Source organism: Hylobates moloch, unplaced genomic scaffold (assembly GCF_009828535.3).
Source record: "Hylobates moloch isolate HMO894 unplaced genomic scaffold, HMol_V3 SCAFFOLD_17, whole genome shotgun sequence".
Lineage (NCBI taxonomy): Eukaryota > Metazoa > Chordata > Mammalia > Primates > Hylobatidae > Hylobates > Hylobates moloch.
This window is the reverse complement of record NW_026652292.1, coordinates 26,394,659-26,407,065: the sequence shown is the minus strand read 5'-3', so window position 1 is coordinate 26,407,065 and position 12,407 is coordinate 26,394,659. Positions and strand designations below refer to the sequence as shown.

At 37.5% G+C, this 12,407-nt stretch overlaps 1 long non-coding RNA gene across 1 annotated transcript in view; it reads left to right on the top strand.

Annotated features, from left to right (window-relative positions):
* The window catches only part of LOC131381674 (uncharacterized), a 54,840-nt gene extending 43,240 nt beyond the window's left edge, over positions 1–11,600 (top strand). The window contains exons 4-5 of the long non-coding RNA XR_009210556.1: positions 2,366–2,549; positions 11,321–11,600. This is a non-coding gene — a long non-coding RNA (uncharacterized LOC131381674). The remainder of the gene's footprint in view (positions 1–2,365; positions 2,550–11,320) is intronic.
* The last annotated feature ends 807 nt before the right edge of the window (positions 11,601–12,407 follow it).

Sequence of the window (12,407 nt, the reverse complement as noted above, 5' to 3'; positions counted from 1 at the left end):
AATTTATTTGAAAAAAAAGTGTATTTTTACATTTACAGGAATGAGTTAATGAGTGTGGAAAGTCTGACAATAGGGAAGGAAAAGCAGAGAATATTCAAGAAAGCAAGCCACTGGAAGAGATGGTAGGGAAGGCAGAGATAAGAAAATGAGGTAAATAATAACTGAATTTGACAAGGACGGAAGTCTATTCTTCAAAGAAATAAAGGATTCCTGCCTTAGCCTCCTGAGTAGCTGGGATTACAGGCATGTGCCACCAAGCCCAGCTAATTTTTGTATTTTTAGTAGAGACAGGGTTTCACCGTGTTGGTCAGGCTGACTTCGAACTCCTGACCTCATCATCTGCCCACCTTGGCCTCCCAAAGTGCTGGGATAGCAGGCATGAACCACCCGCACCTGGCCAAAATCAGAGCTTTTAAATAGATAAAAATCTATTAGAAAAAAGAAAAAAGACATTATGTAAACTTACTTAGAAAAAGGGAAAAAAAGATAAAAAGACATTATGTAGTTTTTAAATAAGTAGCTAAATTTGGAAGAACAAAAGATTTTGCTGATGAGGTGAGGATATTTGAAGATAGCATGACTATGAATTGGCTACCCAAAATTCTGGCATAAATATTATTTAGAGAAAGATAGTTTTCAAACCTGGAGATCAATATTTAGAGATTTTAAAGACTGTGTCAATTTAATTAAATTGAATTTGCAAGCATATGCCCTAAAGAGTTTTATAATTTAATAAAATAGTTCAATGGATAGTGCTAGGTTGTAGAAAATTAAAGCTGAATAGCAACAAAGAAAAAAAAATAAGAACAAAAGGCTAAAAGAGCAAAACAATTTTTGTCTTAAAGGACTTTGTAATGGAAAGTCATGCAATTAAGCACATATATTTAAAATCCCCACACACCCCTTCAATAGAAAACGCAAATATATGAAACAAACAAAAATGGAAACTACAAACCATAGGGAAGACCATATTGCCATGTAGAATTCAAAAAAAAAAAAAAAACACAAAGACAGCCAATTCTGTTTGATTGCATTAAGAAAGCATTTTTGGGGCGTGGTGGTGCCCGCCTGTAGTCCTAGCTACTTGGGAGGCTGAGGCAGGAGAAACACTTGAACCCGGGAGGCGGAGGTGCAGTGAGCCAAGGTGCGCCACTGCACTCCAGCCTGGGCAACAGAGGGAGACTCCGTATCAAAAAAAAAAAAAAAAAAAAAAAAAAAAAGAAAGCAAGCATTTTTGCAGAAGAAAGTATTTTAAATTAATTTTTAAATATGAATAGTCTTTTAAAAAAATATGAAATTGGAGGCCCAGTGCAGTGGCTCACACCTGTAATCCTAGCACTTTGGGAGGCCAAGGCAGGCAAATCACCTGAGGTCAGGAGTTCAAGACCAGCCTGACCAACATGGAGAAACCCAGTCTCTACTAAAAAATACAAAAGTAGCTAGGCATGGTGGCACATGCCTGTAATCCCAGCTACTCAGGAGGCTGAGTCAAGAGAATTGCTTGAACCTGGGAGGTGGATGTTGCGGTGAGCCAAAATCAGGTCGTTGCACTCCAGCCTGGGCAACGAGAGCAAAACTCCGCCTCAAAAAAAAAAAAAAAAAGATGTGGAATTAAGGTATGCATTTTTAGTCTATTGAAACTAGGGGAGACAGATTTGGAAAAAAGTAACCAAATAACAAAATCTAGACTGGCTAGACTGAGTGTAGAATGATCAAGGGTCAGGGAAAAGGAGGGAGATTAATATGTTGATTTGTGTGAGAAACAAATCATTAAATAATGATTTGAATAGCTGCTGGGTACAGAAACAAGGGAAGAGATGCAAGAAATATTGTGGATTGATCTAACATGACTCAGGCCAAATTACTATACAAGAAAAAATAAAGAAGACTAAAGGATGACTTTGATTTGTAATTTAATTGTGAAATAATTGTCTTTAGGCTATTACATATGCATTTCAGAACAAGAGTGACAAATATAGCCTTGTCTTAGAACACCCACACATCAATTTAATCAGCACCATGGTTAGCTGTGTAAAAATGTCACTCATACAGGAGTATAACTCTGCATTAGATTATGAATATTTATAAAATTGTACCATCTAAAAGTTTATAAAAAATAGCAAATATCAATTTAAAACAAAAAAAGTCAAGATGACATTCTTTTGTATCTTTTCTTGGTATTTTGAAATATTTTCAAATTAACTGGTATTTTAAAAATTATAACAAATTAAAAAGCTTTGGGACACTTATGCACAAATTCTGCTCTACATTAGTTGGTACTGGAAATTGCTCAGAAGCACCACATGTTGATGAATTGCCAACACCTTTCAATTAATTAAATCACTATATTTGGCTCTGTCTCTAGTGGGTTTACTGCTTATCCCAAGCAGGTGTTGATGGATTAGGACATTCCTCTCTGGCTGATTCCTGATTAAATTTGGACAAAGGACCTGACAGCTGTCATGTCTCTGTTTCCCATAACTCTTCCCTCAAATCAGAAAGCACAGAGTCTGCTACATGAGAAAAGTGTGGAGAGCCATCTTGTGCAGGTAATTCTTAAGTTAGCTAGAAGCATGAAAATGCATTGTTTTAAGGTTTATTTATATAGAACAAGAGCAAAAACTTAAAAAGACTTATTTAGTGCAATTAAAAGTAAAGATATGATATTCATTTCTTATTATCCTGATTCTTTCATTTCATTAACAGGACAAAATGTGCTTATAGTCTCAGGATTCTTACCTTCGAGATAAATATGCTTGAGGGCAAATGCATAACTAATATTCTCTCATGAATTATGACTCGGCTGCACTGCTTTCTAAGGTTTTTGTCCAGAGAACATTGAAGAAGATAGGTTAGAACTGAGCTCATCATCAAAAGAGAAAATTTTAACTTGTTATCTCCTTATAGTATTCTAATAATTTAGAATAATGTTTCTGTGAAGGAAAATTATTTTAGAATAAAGGTTTTTTTTATAATCTTTACATCCCCTCAGATCCATTTCTTATTTTTTAATGAGGAAGCATGAAAAGTTATCACTAAATTTATAAATAATACCTCACATAGTAATTGCATATGCTAATTGCTTTTGTTTTCTGGAAGCTGGTAGCATACTTCCTTTTGCAGCAAAAATAATATGTCTGTTCATCCGCCCCCTCCCTCCTATTTTCTCTGCCCAGAGAAATACACAGTAGAGCTGCTTTTGAAACAAGTGATGCAAATTGTTTTCTGCGTATGTTTTTCCTTTCCTTGGTTTCACTGGACCTCACTTATCTCCTGTGAGCTCTCTCTCTCTGTCTGTCTCTTCACTGAATAAGCAATGAAGGCCACTGTGCAAGTCCACTTAATTACATCATCTGAGGCCATAAAGAACTGAGTGTGGACTTTGGTTTAAATACTTGAAATACCTGCACACTTAGTACATGAAATCTGGCTTCTCTACAAGCTGCAGAAGTGACCAGGTAATGCTCTCTGGTGTGTTTTGGCATGGTTGGGGTGGTGGTGAACTCCTCCTGGAGAAACTCTACCAACAGGATCAGGAAGGGAAATACCAGATTTTTTTTTCTATTTCCTACAGTGGACAATTTGGAGACACAGTATTTTTGTATAGCCTCTTGGAAGACATCTACATGGTAGACAGAGCACTCTTGTGCAGCAACTAGCTAAAACTCTCCACAAATTGTAATGAAGCCCTAGCAAGTGCATTTGACTTGCATCTTTCCCCACCTCAGTCTCTGCCTCCATCACTGTCTATGTTCTGCAAATGCCCTACTGAAGAAATCAATTACACTTAAGCCTTGCCTTGGCTTAATTTTCAAGGAAACTGGATTTAAGACACAAGGGCAGAGAAGCTTAGTTTCTCATCTAAGACAATTGTTTTACAAAATTGTGCTATGGAAGATGTAAGAGAATTACCTACCCTAGTGTGAAAAACAGAGAAAGCTCCTTTGAGGAGGGGAGAGATGAATCAACATCTGAAGCATGATACTCAATATTATTTAATATATATACCTGAGTGATTATATGTTATATCTTTAAAACCAGAGAAGATGTGGACACAATTATGATTTGATTTTACTTTGATAACAACAATTATATATTTTATGGTTTTCACCTAAAAGAATAAAGAAAAAATATTAGAGAGTATACCAGATAGAGTATATGTATCATCTAGTACAAAGATTATAAAATCAGAGCAACCTTGATTAAAATTTCTGGATTCTCCAGTTTGTTAAATTCTCTGAACCTGTTTTAGGTTTTGTGATTGTGGGAAAATAATATTTAAATAAAATAATTGCGTAGGGTCAAATTAAATTAGAAGTAGATCAGAATATAGCAAATGGATAAATACTACAAATATTATTTTTTGTCCATTCTCTTATATGGATGATCATGCTCGTCTTATGTGATTATGAAAATTCTCCCCCATTAGTCACTTTTGAGCTTAGAAGACCTCTTACTTTTAAGGATTTGTTTAATCCATTCTGCAAGTATTTTTGAATAACTACTATGCATGTGACACAACAGCAAACCAAACAAATAGAAAGTCTTTTTCCTTTTGGTGCTTATGTTCTGGAAAACAGATCATTTATTGCCCTGTTAATGTCTTCCAAACCACTACATTAATTTTCCCCAGTCGAAAGTGTGCTCTATTACCATCCATAAACAAAACAACAACAACCCTTATCTCCATTCTCCTCTAACCATCTAATATAAATTTGTTTTAAACCCAAGTTTCTAGAGTCTGCAAATATTAGTCATTTTTCTGATCTCCCATTAACTCCTCAACCTACTATAGTAGAACTTCCACCCTTTATGTTTCTAATAAAACTGTTTTCACACTTAAAAAATTACCATCTATTTATTTATATATTGATTTATGTATTCATTCATTCATTCATTTTTTGAGATGGAGTCTCACTCTGTTGCCCAGGCTGGAGTGCAGTGGTGCAATCTTGGATCACTGCAACCTCTGCCTCCTGGGTTCCCGCAATTCTCCTGCTTTGCCCTCTTGAGTAGCTGGGATTATAGTCACGTACACCATACCCGGCTAATTTTTGTATTTTTAGTAGAGATGGAATTTCACCATATTGGCCAGGCTGGTTTCGAACTCCTAACCTTGTGATCCACCCTCCTCAGCCTCCCAAGATACTAGGATTACAGGCGTAAGCCACCATACCTGGCCATTTCCTCTTATTTTTAAAATATAATAAATTCCTTTCAGTTCTTGTCTCACTTGACCTTGCTGCGCTATTAAAACTGTGGTCCATTAATTTATTCTAGGCCTTTCTTAGTTTCTGTAACATTATTCCCTACTAGGTTTTTCTCAGTTCCCCTGGGCATTCAAACAAAATATTGAATTTCAGTTTCTTTGACTTTGTCTATTTTCCTAAAAAGAGTGTTCCTGCCCCAGGCCCTCTTATCTTATTCAATGTATTAGTCTTGCTTCTGGAACTTGCCTTGTCCCCTGCACACCAACACCCCTCTGCTGCACTTGCATTACTCCATGCATATCTCAATCGCTTTATATTCAGTTTTTTATATTCACAGTTTCCTCTTTCCAAGTTTAGTGCCACTGCACTGTCAGCTTCTATCGTCAAGAACAGGATTTTTATCAAGTTAGCATTTTTAAATCCTAACATAGTTTAAAACACATTCTAAGAACTCAAGAAATGATTTTAAATATAATCTTAATTAAAATGTGATTCATGAGTGATTATTACCCATTCCCATGGTTTACACCTCCTACAACTTCTATTCTGATGGTTCTAACATTTATATTTTAGGCTTTTTATTAGAGAAGCCTCTTGGCATTAACTACAAAGGGCTCAGAGTTATCATTACAAAATGAGCTCAAATCTTGGCAATTTTCTTGCTTGAAGTTTTTTTTTTTTTTTTTTTATCATCCCTTCATCTTTCACAGGATACAACCTGAACTTCTCAGCAGAGAATATGTATTATTTATTTTCTGAAGAAAATTACCTCTGAATACAAATTACATGCAATTCCTCTTGGTTAACGTAATAGTCATTTTGATGCATCAACTTGTCTAGGCTAAAATTCTCAGTTATTCAATCAAATACTAATTTAGGTGTTGCTGTGAAGGTATATTTTGTACATGTGATTACATTCCATAATCAGATAATCATAATCCGTTTATTTAAGAAATACTATCCTAGATAATCCGGATGAACCCGATTCAATTGGCGAAAATGTCTTAAAAGGAGAGTTGGGACTTCCCTAGTGAAGAGGAAATTCTGCCTATGGGCAACAGCTTCGACCTATTTCCAGAAGATCAAACAACCTCTTCCTCATGACCTATTGATTTTAGACTCACCTACCCGGATCCCACAATTATGTAATCATTTCTTGCAATAAATACCTTAGTATACTTCTCTTGATAGACCTAGAGAACCTTGACAGACACAGACTTTGGTATTGAGAGTAGTTTTGTGTGTGTGTGTGTGTGTGTGTGTGTGTGTGTGTGTATATGTGTTTCTTTGTTTGTTTTTTGAGACGGAGTCTCGCTCTGTCGCCAGGCTGGAGTGCAGTGACGCTGTCTCTGCTCACTGCAACCTCTGCCTTCTGGGTTCAAGTGATTTTCCTGCCTCAGCCTCCAGAGAGCTGGGATAACAGGCGCCTGCCACCACGTCCGGCTAATTTTTCTTTTTTTTTTTTTTTTTTTTTTTTTTTGTATTTTTAGTAGAGACAGGATTTCACCATGTGGGCCAGGATGGTCTCAATCTCCTGACCTCGTGATCTGCAAACCTCGGCCTCCCAAAGTGCTGGGATTACAGGCGTGAGTCACTGCACCCGGCTGAGGGTTGTCCTAAATGAAGAAAATGTTAAGGATGAGGTTTGAATTGGCGCTTTGTGAGAACTGGTTTTTCTGATTAGATTTGAAAGTGCTAATGATCCTGATTTTAATGTGAAAGAGAAAGTTTGTACGGTGTTTTGTGGCAATAGCGATACCCAAAATATTCTTAAAAGTATCCATTGGCTACACGTAGCCAAATACTTATGAGGTGATGGGTGGCCACATATTTGGTGCCTTAAGAAAATTTTTGTCAAACCAGTGAAACTAGTGAGTATAACTGACTGCTTTTTTTTTTTTTTTTTTTGACAACGTCTCACTCTGTCACCCAGGCTGGAAGGGTGGAGTGCAGTGGTGCAATCACAACACACTGCAGCCTCCACCTCCCAGGCTCAAGAGATCCTCCGACCTCAGCCACCTAGGTAGCTGGGACTATATGCATGCAACACCATGCCTGGATAATTGTTTACATTTTTGTTGAGACAGAGTTTTTTACCATGTTGCCCAGGCTGGTCTTGGTCTTGAACTCCTGGGTTTAAGTGATCTGCCTGCCTCAGCCTCCCAAAATGTTGGGATTACAGGCATGAGTCATCACATCCAGCCTGACTGGTTGTTCCTAATTGAGCTGGACAAAGTTGAAAAAGAAAACAAGGAGCTCAGGGACTAAAATTCCCAGCTCAACCCCCACATATATGACATAGAAGCTATTTCAGCCCTGACAGAAACTCATATCCTATAACTAGAGGGCTAAGATTTCTGAAAACTAAACCTGGAATCTAATTCTCTAGCGGCTAAATTACAATATAATTTCTATTTTCAACATGGCAGGGTGTCTTCTGTTAAAGCGAGTGTATTGATTGAGAAGGATAGGATATCACAAATTGGAATTGAAACATAAGGGCAGGTCCTAATGAGCCTGGGCTATTGCACCTTCATATTCTGATAAGTCTTTTTTGCCTACAGATGCAACCCCTCCACCCTTGCCAGGAGAAGTTAGTCCTTGATTGCCTGATAAATCTCTAATGGCCTTTTCTGAGGTAGTTGCCTTAGAAGGCACTGCTGATTCTCCTCAGCACCCACCCTGTATTAGTCTGTTTTCAAACTGCTATAAAGAACTACCTGACACTGGGTGACTTATAAAGAAAAAAGATTTAGTTGACTCACAGTTCTGCATGGCTGGGGAGGCCTCAGGAAATTTACAATCATGGTGGAAGACAAAGGAAAAACAAGCCACGTTTTACACGGTGACAGGAGAGAGAGAGCAAAGGGGAAACTGCCACACTTAGAAACCATCAGATCTCATGAGAATTCACTCACTATAAGAAGATAGTGCAGGGGAGGGGAATCCACCCCATGATCCAGTCACCTCCCATCAGTTCGCTCCCTAGACACGTGGGGATTCCAATTTTATATGAGATTTGGATGAGGACACAGAGCAAAACCATATCACACTCCATCATACCTCTTTGCTTTGAGACCTATAACTACACTCAAGTCTAGGCAGTCTCCAAAGAACGAGATATACTACACACTAACAGGATTACATGATTTTGCCAAATTATACAGACAGAATCTGGAGAATATATTTAGAAATAGATTTTAAGAATGGGGGATTAAAGTGGAAGGAATTTAAAGTAGATTCAACCTAAATTTATTAATATGGGTTCCTAATAATGGACCCCATATTAATAAATTTTGTAAGTTGGAGAATTAGAAGGGCTCTAACCATTCGGGTTGTTGTCTGTTGCATGGGGACAAGGTGAGTGATATTGTTTGGACATTTGATCCCTTCCATATCTGATGTTAAAATTTGATTCCCAAAGTTGGAGGTGGGACCTAAAGTGAGGAATTTAAGTCATGGGGGCGAATTCCTCAAGAATGGCTTGGTGCCATCCTTGAGGTAGTTAGTGAATTCTTGCTCTATTAACTCATGCGCAAGTGTCCCCACCCCCACGAGAGCCAGTTGTTGAAAATAGCTTGCCACCTCCCTCCTCTCTCTTTTCCTTCCTTTATCACCATATGGTCCTGTGATGCCGCCACCCCTTCACCTTCCACCAGGAGGGGAAGCTTCCAGAAACCCTCACCCAAAACAGATGCTGACACTATGCTTCTTGTACAGCCCACAGAACTTTGTGCCAAATAAGTCTATTTTCTTTATAAATTACCCAGCCTCAGCCACAGGTATCTCTTTCTAGTTACACAAAGAAAATGGTCAACTCTAAATTACAAAATTAAAATTGCCTTTGTATTCTATTAAAGAATGTAACCAAAGGCTTAGGGAAATGAAATGTTACAGTGGATGTATCAATTAAGGCTTGCTTCCCTTTGGAGGGGTCCCCGGGACATTCTTTTCACCAAAGCAGTCAGTATTAAATTTATGAGAGAAGCTCCCAAATTTTTTGAAGCATTCTGTCTCTAATCTCCTTTGTAAGTGGGAAGTTACAGTGAGAATTGCTGGGTTCCCACTGAGATAAAATCCCCAATTGTAATGGGAATAATAGAATCCCAGGGTGTTAGCATCAAATGGTGGCACTTAATCACCAAAGATGTAGTGGGTGCTGTTACCGTGATGAACATCAGAGCCAAAGGAGTAATCAGGATCGTTTGACCTATAGAGAGACCTGTAGCAATGGTTGTTTGATGATACTGTTCCTAGAAAATAGATAGATACTATACTGAATTCTTCACTAGTTTGCCTAATTAGAATTCTAGGTCTAGTGAACAAAAGACTGATTTGAGTCCTCGAAACAAATTTAGAGTGGTAATCTCTCCCAGCCTCTCCAAATTAACTCACAGCCATTGAGTGGGGCGACTGTGCATTGGGGAAAAGGAAATAATCAGACTTTTCATTGATTACCGAACACTAGTTCTGAACTGATAACTAATTCCTGGAGACATTACTGTGATTCAGTACTCAGAATAAAGGCTTATGAAAGTCAGGTGATTAATGGAGTTTTAGATTAGGTCCCCAAACCCATCAAGTGATGATTTTCCCAGTTTCAGAATGCATAATTGAAACAAACATACTCAGCAACTGGCAGAAGCACCGCTTTCATTCCCAGACGTGTAGATAGGGCTACTATGGTGGGAAATGCTGTGTGGGACCTCCTAGAATTATCTCTGCCTGAAAAAAAAAAAAAAAGAAACAGTAAGTGAAAAGCAATACCACATTCCTGAATGGATTATAGAAACTAGTGCATTAAGGACTTGAAAGATGCAGAGGTGGTTATTCCCACAATATTTTCAACTTACCTATTTAACTTGCCTATTTGGCCTGTGCAGAAAAGAAATTGATCCTGAAGAAAGACAGTGAATTATTGTGAATTTACTCAGGTGACTCTAAGTGCAGCTTCTGTTCCAGATGTGGAATTTGTTGTTTGGAAAACATGTCCCCAGTTACTGACATACAACTATTCATCTTGCAAATGCTTTTCTTTTCTTTTTATCTCTTGGTAAATACCACAAGACGCTGTTATTTATTTTTGGTTGTTGTTGTTGCTTATTTGTTTCTTAAGGTGGCAAGACCAACCCCCCAAGGGGATATAAACTCTACAGCCCTTTGTAATAATTTAGTCTGTAGAGACCTTGATCAGTTTTCCCTTTCAGAAGACTTAACATGGATCCTTTTCTTTGATGGTATTATACTGATTGGACTTGGTAAGCAGAAAATAGCAACTACCTCTAGACAAATTCATATGAAGTTTGTATGTCAGAAGGTGAGAAATAAATCCTACAAAAATTGAGGGGACTTTTACTTCACCAAAATGTGTTGGGGTTCATTAGTGTGGACAATGTTGCGATATTCCTTTTAATGCAAATGATAGGTTGTTGCCTCTGGTCCCTTCTAACACACATACACACATACACACACACTCTCTCTCTCACACACACACACACTCTCTTTCACACACACACACACGAGGGAAAAAAAATGCCTAGTAATTCCCTTTGAACTCTAGAGACAATATATTCCTCATTTGAGTGTTTTACTCTGCTCCATTTATTGCATAACCCCCTAAAAGCAAACTTTGAGTGAGGGTTAGACAAAGAGACGGCTCTGCAACAGGCTCAGGCTGTCATTCAAAATGCTTTAAAACTTGGATTGTAAGATCCAGCAGATCCAGTGATACTTGAAATGTTAGTAGAAGAGACTAACACTGTTTAGAGCTTCCGGTAGCCCACAATAGTTGAATCACAGTGAAGGACCTTAGAATTTGGGGGAAAAGTCTTGTCATCCTATGCAGAAAACTGCTCTCCATTTGAAAAACGGTTTTTGGCTTGCTGCTAGGCCTCAGTGCAGACGGAAGCCTGAGTCGCTCATCGTGAATAGGGTGTGGTCTGGTGAGTCAAGCCATAAATATGAGCATTCATAGCAACACCGCATTATCAAATCAAAGCGATATACATGAGGTAGGGCCCAAGCTGGCCCTGAAGGAAGAAGCAGGATGCGTGTACAAGTAGAAAATTGACCCATGTCCCCTCCCTCTCTTGCGTTGTTTTCTCTTCCAGCCCATACCTATTGCTTCATTAGGAATTTCCTATGACCAGTTGACAAAGGAAGAGGAGACTTGAGCCTGGTTTACACTTGGTCCTATGTGACATGCTGGCACTCCTGAAAGTGTACAGCTGAAGCACTAGAGCCCCTTTCTGGGATATCCCTGAAGGACACTGATGAAAGGAAAGCCTTCCAGTGAGCAGAAAACCTTATATGACTCTGGGGAAATCCGTAATACCATCTATATAAGTAAAATTTATAAAATAAAATAAAAATGTAACATAAAAATATAAACCCATTACACTTACATTTGGGGAAGATGATTTGAGATGACACCCACAGCATTCAAAACAACATAGGTTACCTTGTAAGCATGTAATAATCTTATAATATTTGCTATTATCATCTCTTATTACTGCTTGAGATTATCTTAATATTTAATCTTAATATTAAGATTCTTGATTCTTCTTAAATAATAGAGTTAAAAATCTGTAGTTTTAGAAGTACTTAAATATTAAGAGAAGAAGCTTGTGAATTCGTAGACAGTACCACTTAAATTTCACACTGAGGGCCGCTAGGCTGGAGCAGTTTTCTAGATGTTAGCCAAACATATATGATTCATAAAATTGAATACTACATTTGAATGAGCAATTCAGCATTACATAAATTCATTTAAAAGCTTTAATATGAAGTCTAATTTTGAAAGATGGAATATCTATACTAAGTAATTCACCAACTTTTTTTTTCATTTTGGGTGCACCAAACATACTATTTATAGCACCATAAAGTGTCATACAAAAAGAAGAGAAAAATAAATGCAAAATTGAAGTGCCTAGCAGTTTGAATTAAACCAACAAAGGATAACTTAAAACTGACGTCCTTTTAAAATACCATTATAAAACAAGAATTCACAACAGGAGTTAGAAATGTCAACTGCAAAGAATGAATTTCTTTGCTCTTGTCAATATAACAAAAGGCCTAAAATGTTGTTTTGAGTACATTCAATCTTTTGATATTTAAAAATATCTCAAAGGATGAAAAATTACTATTATCCTAATTTAAAAGCATATTATACATATATTCCTTATGCTCTCAATTTAT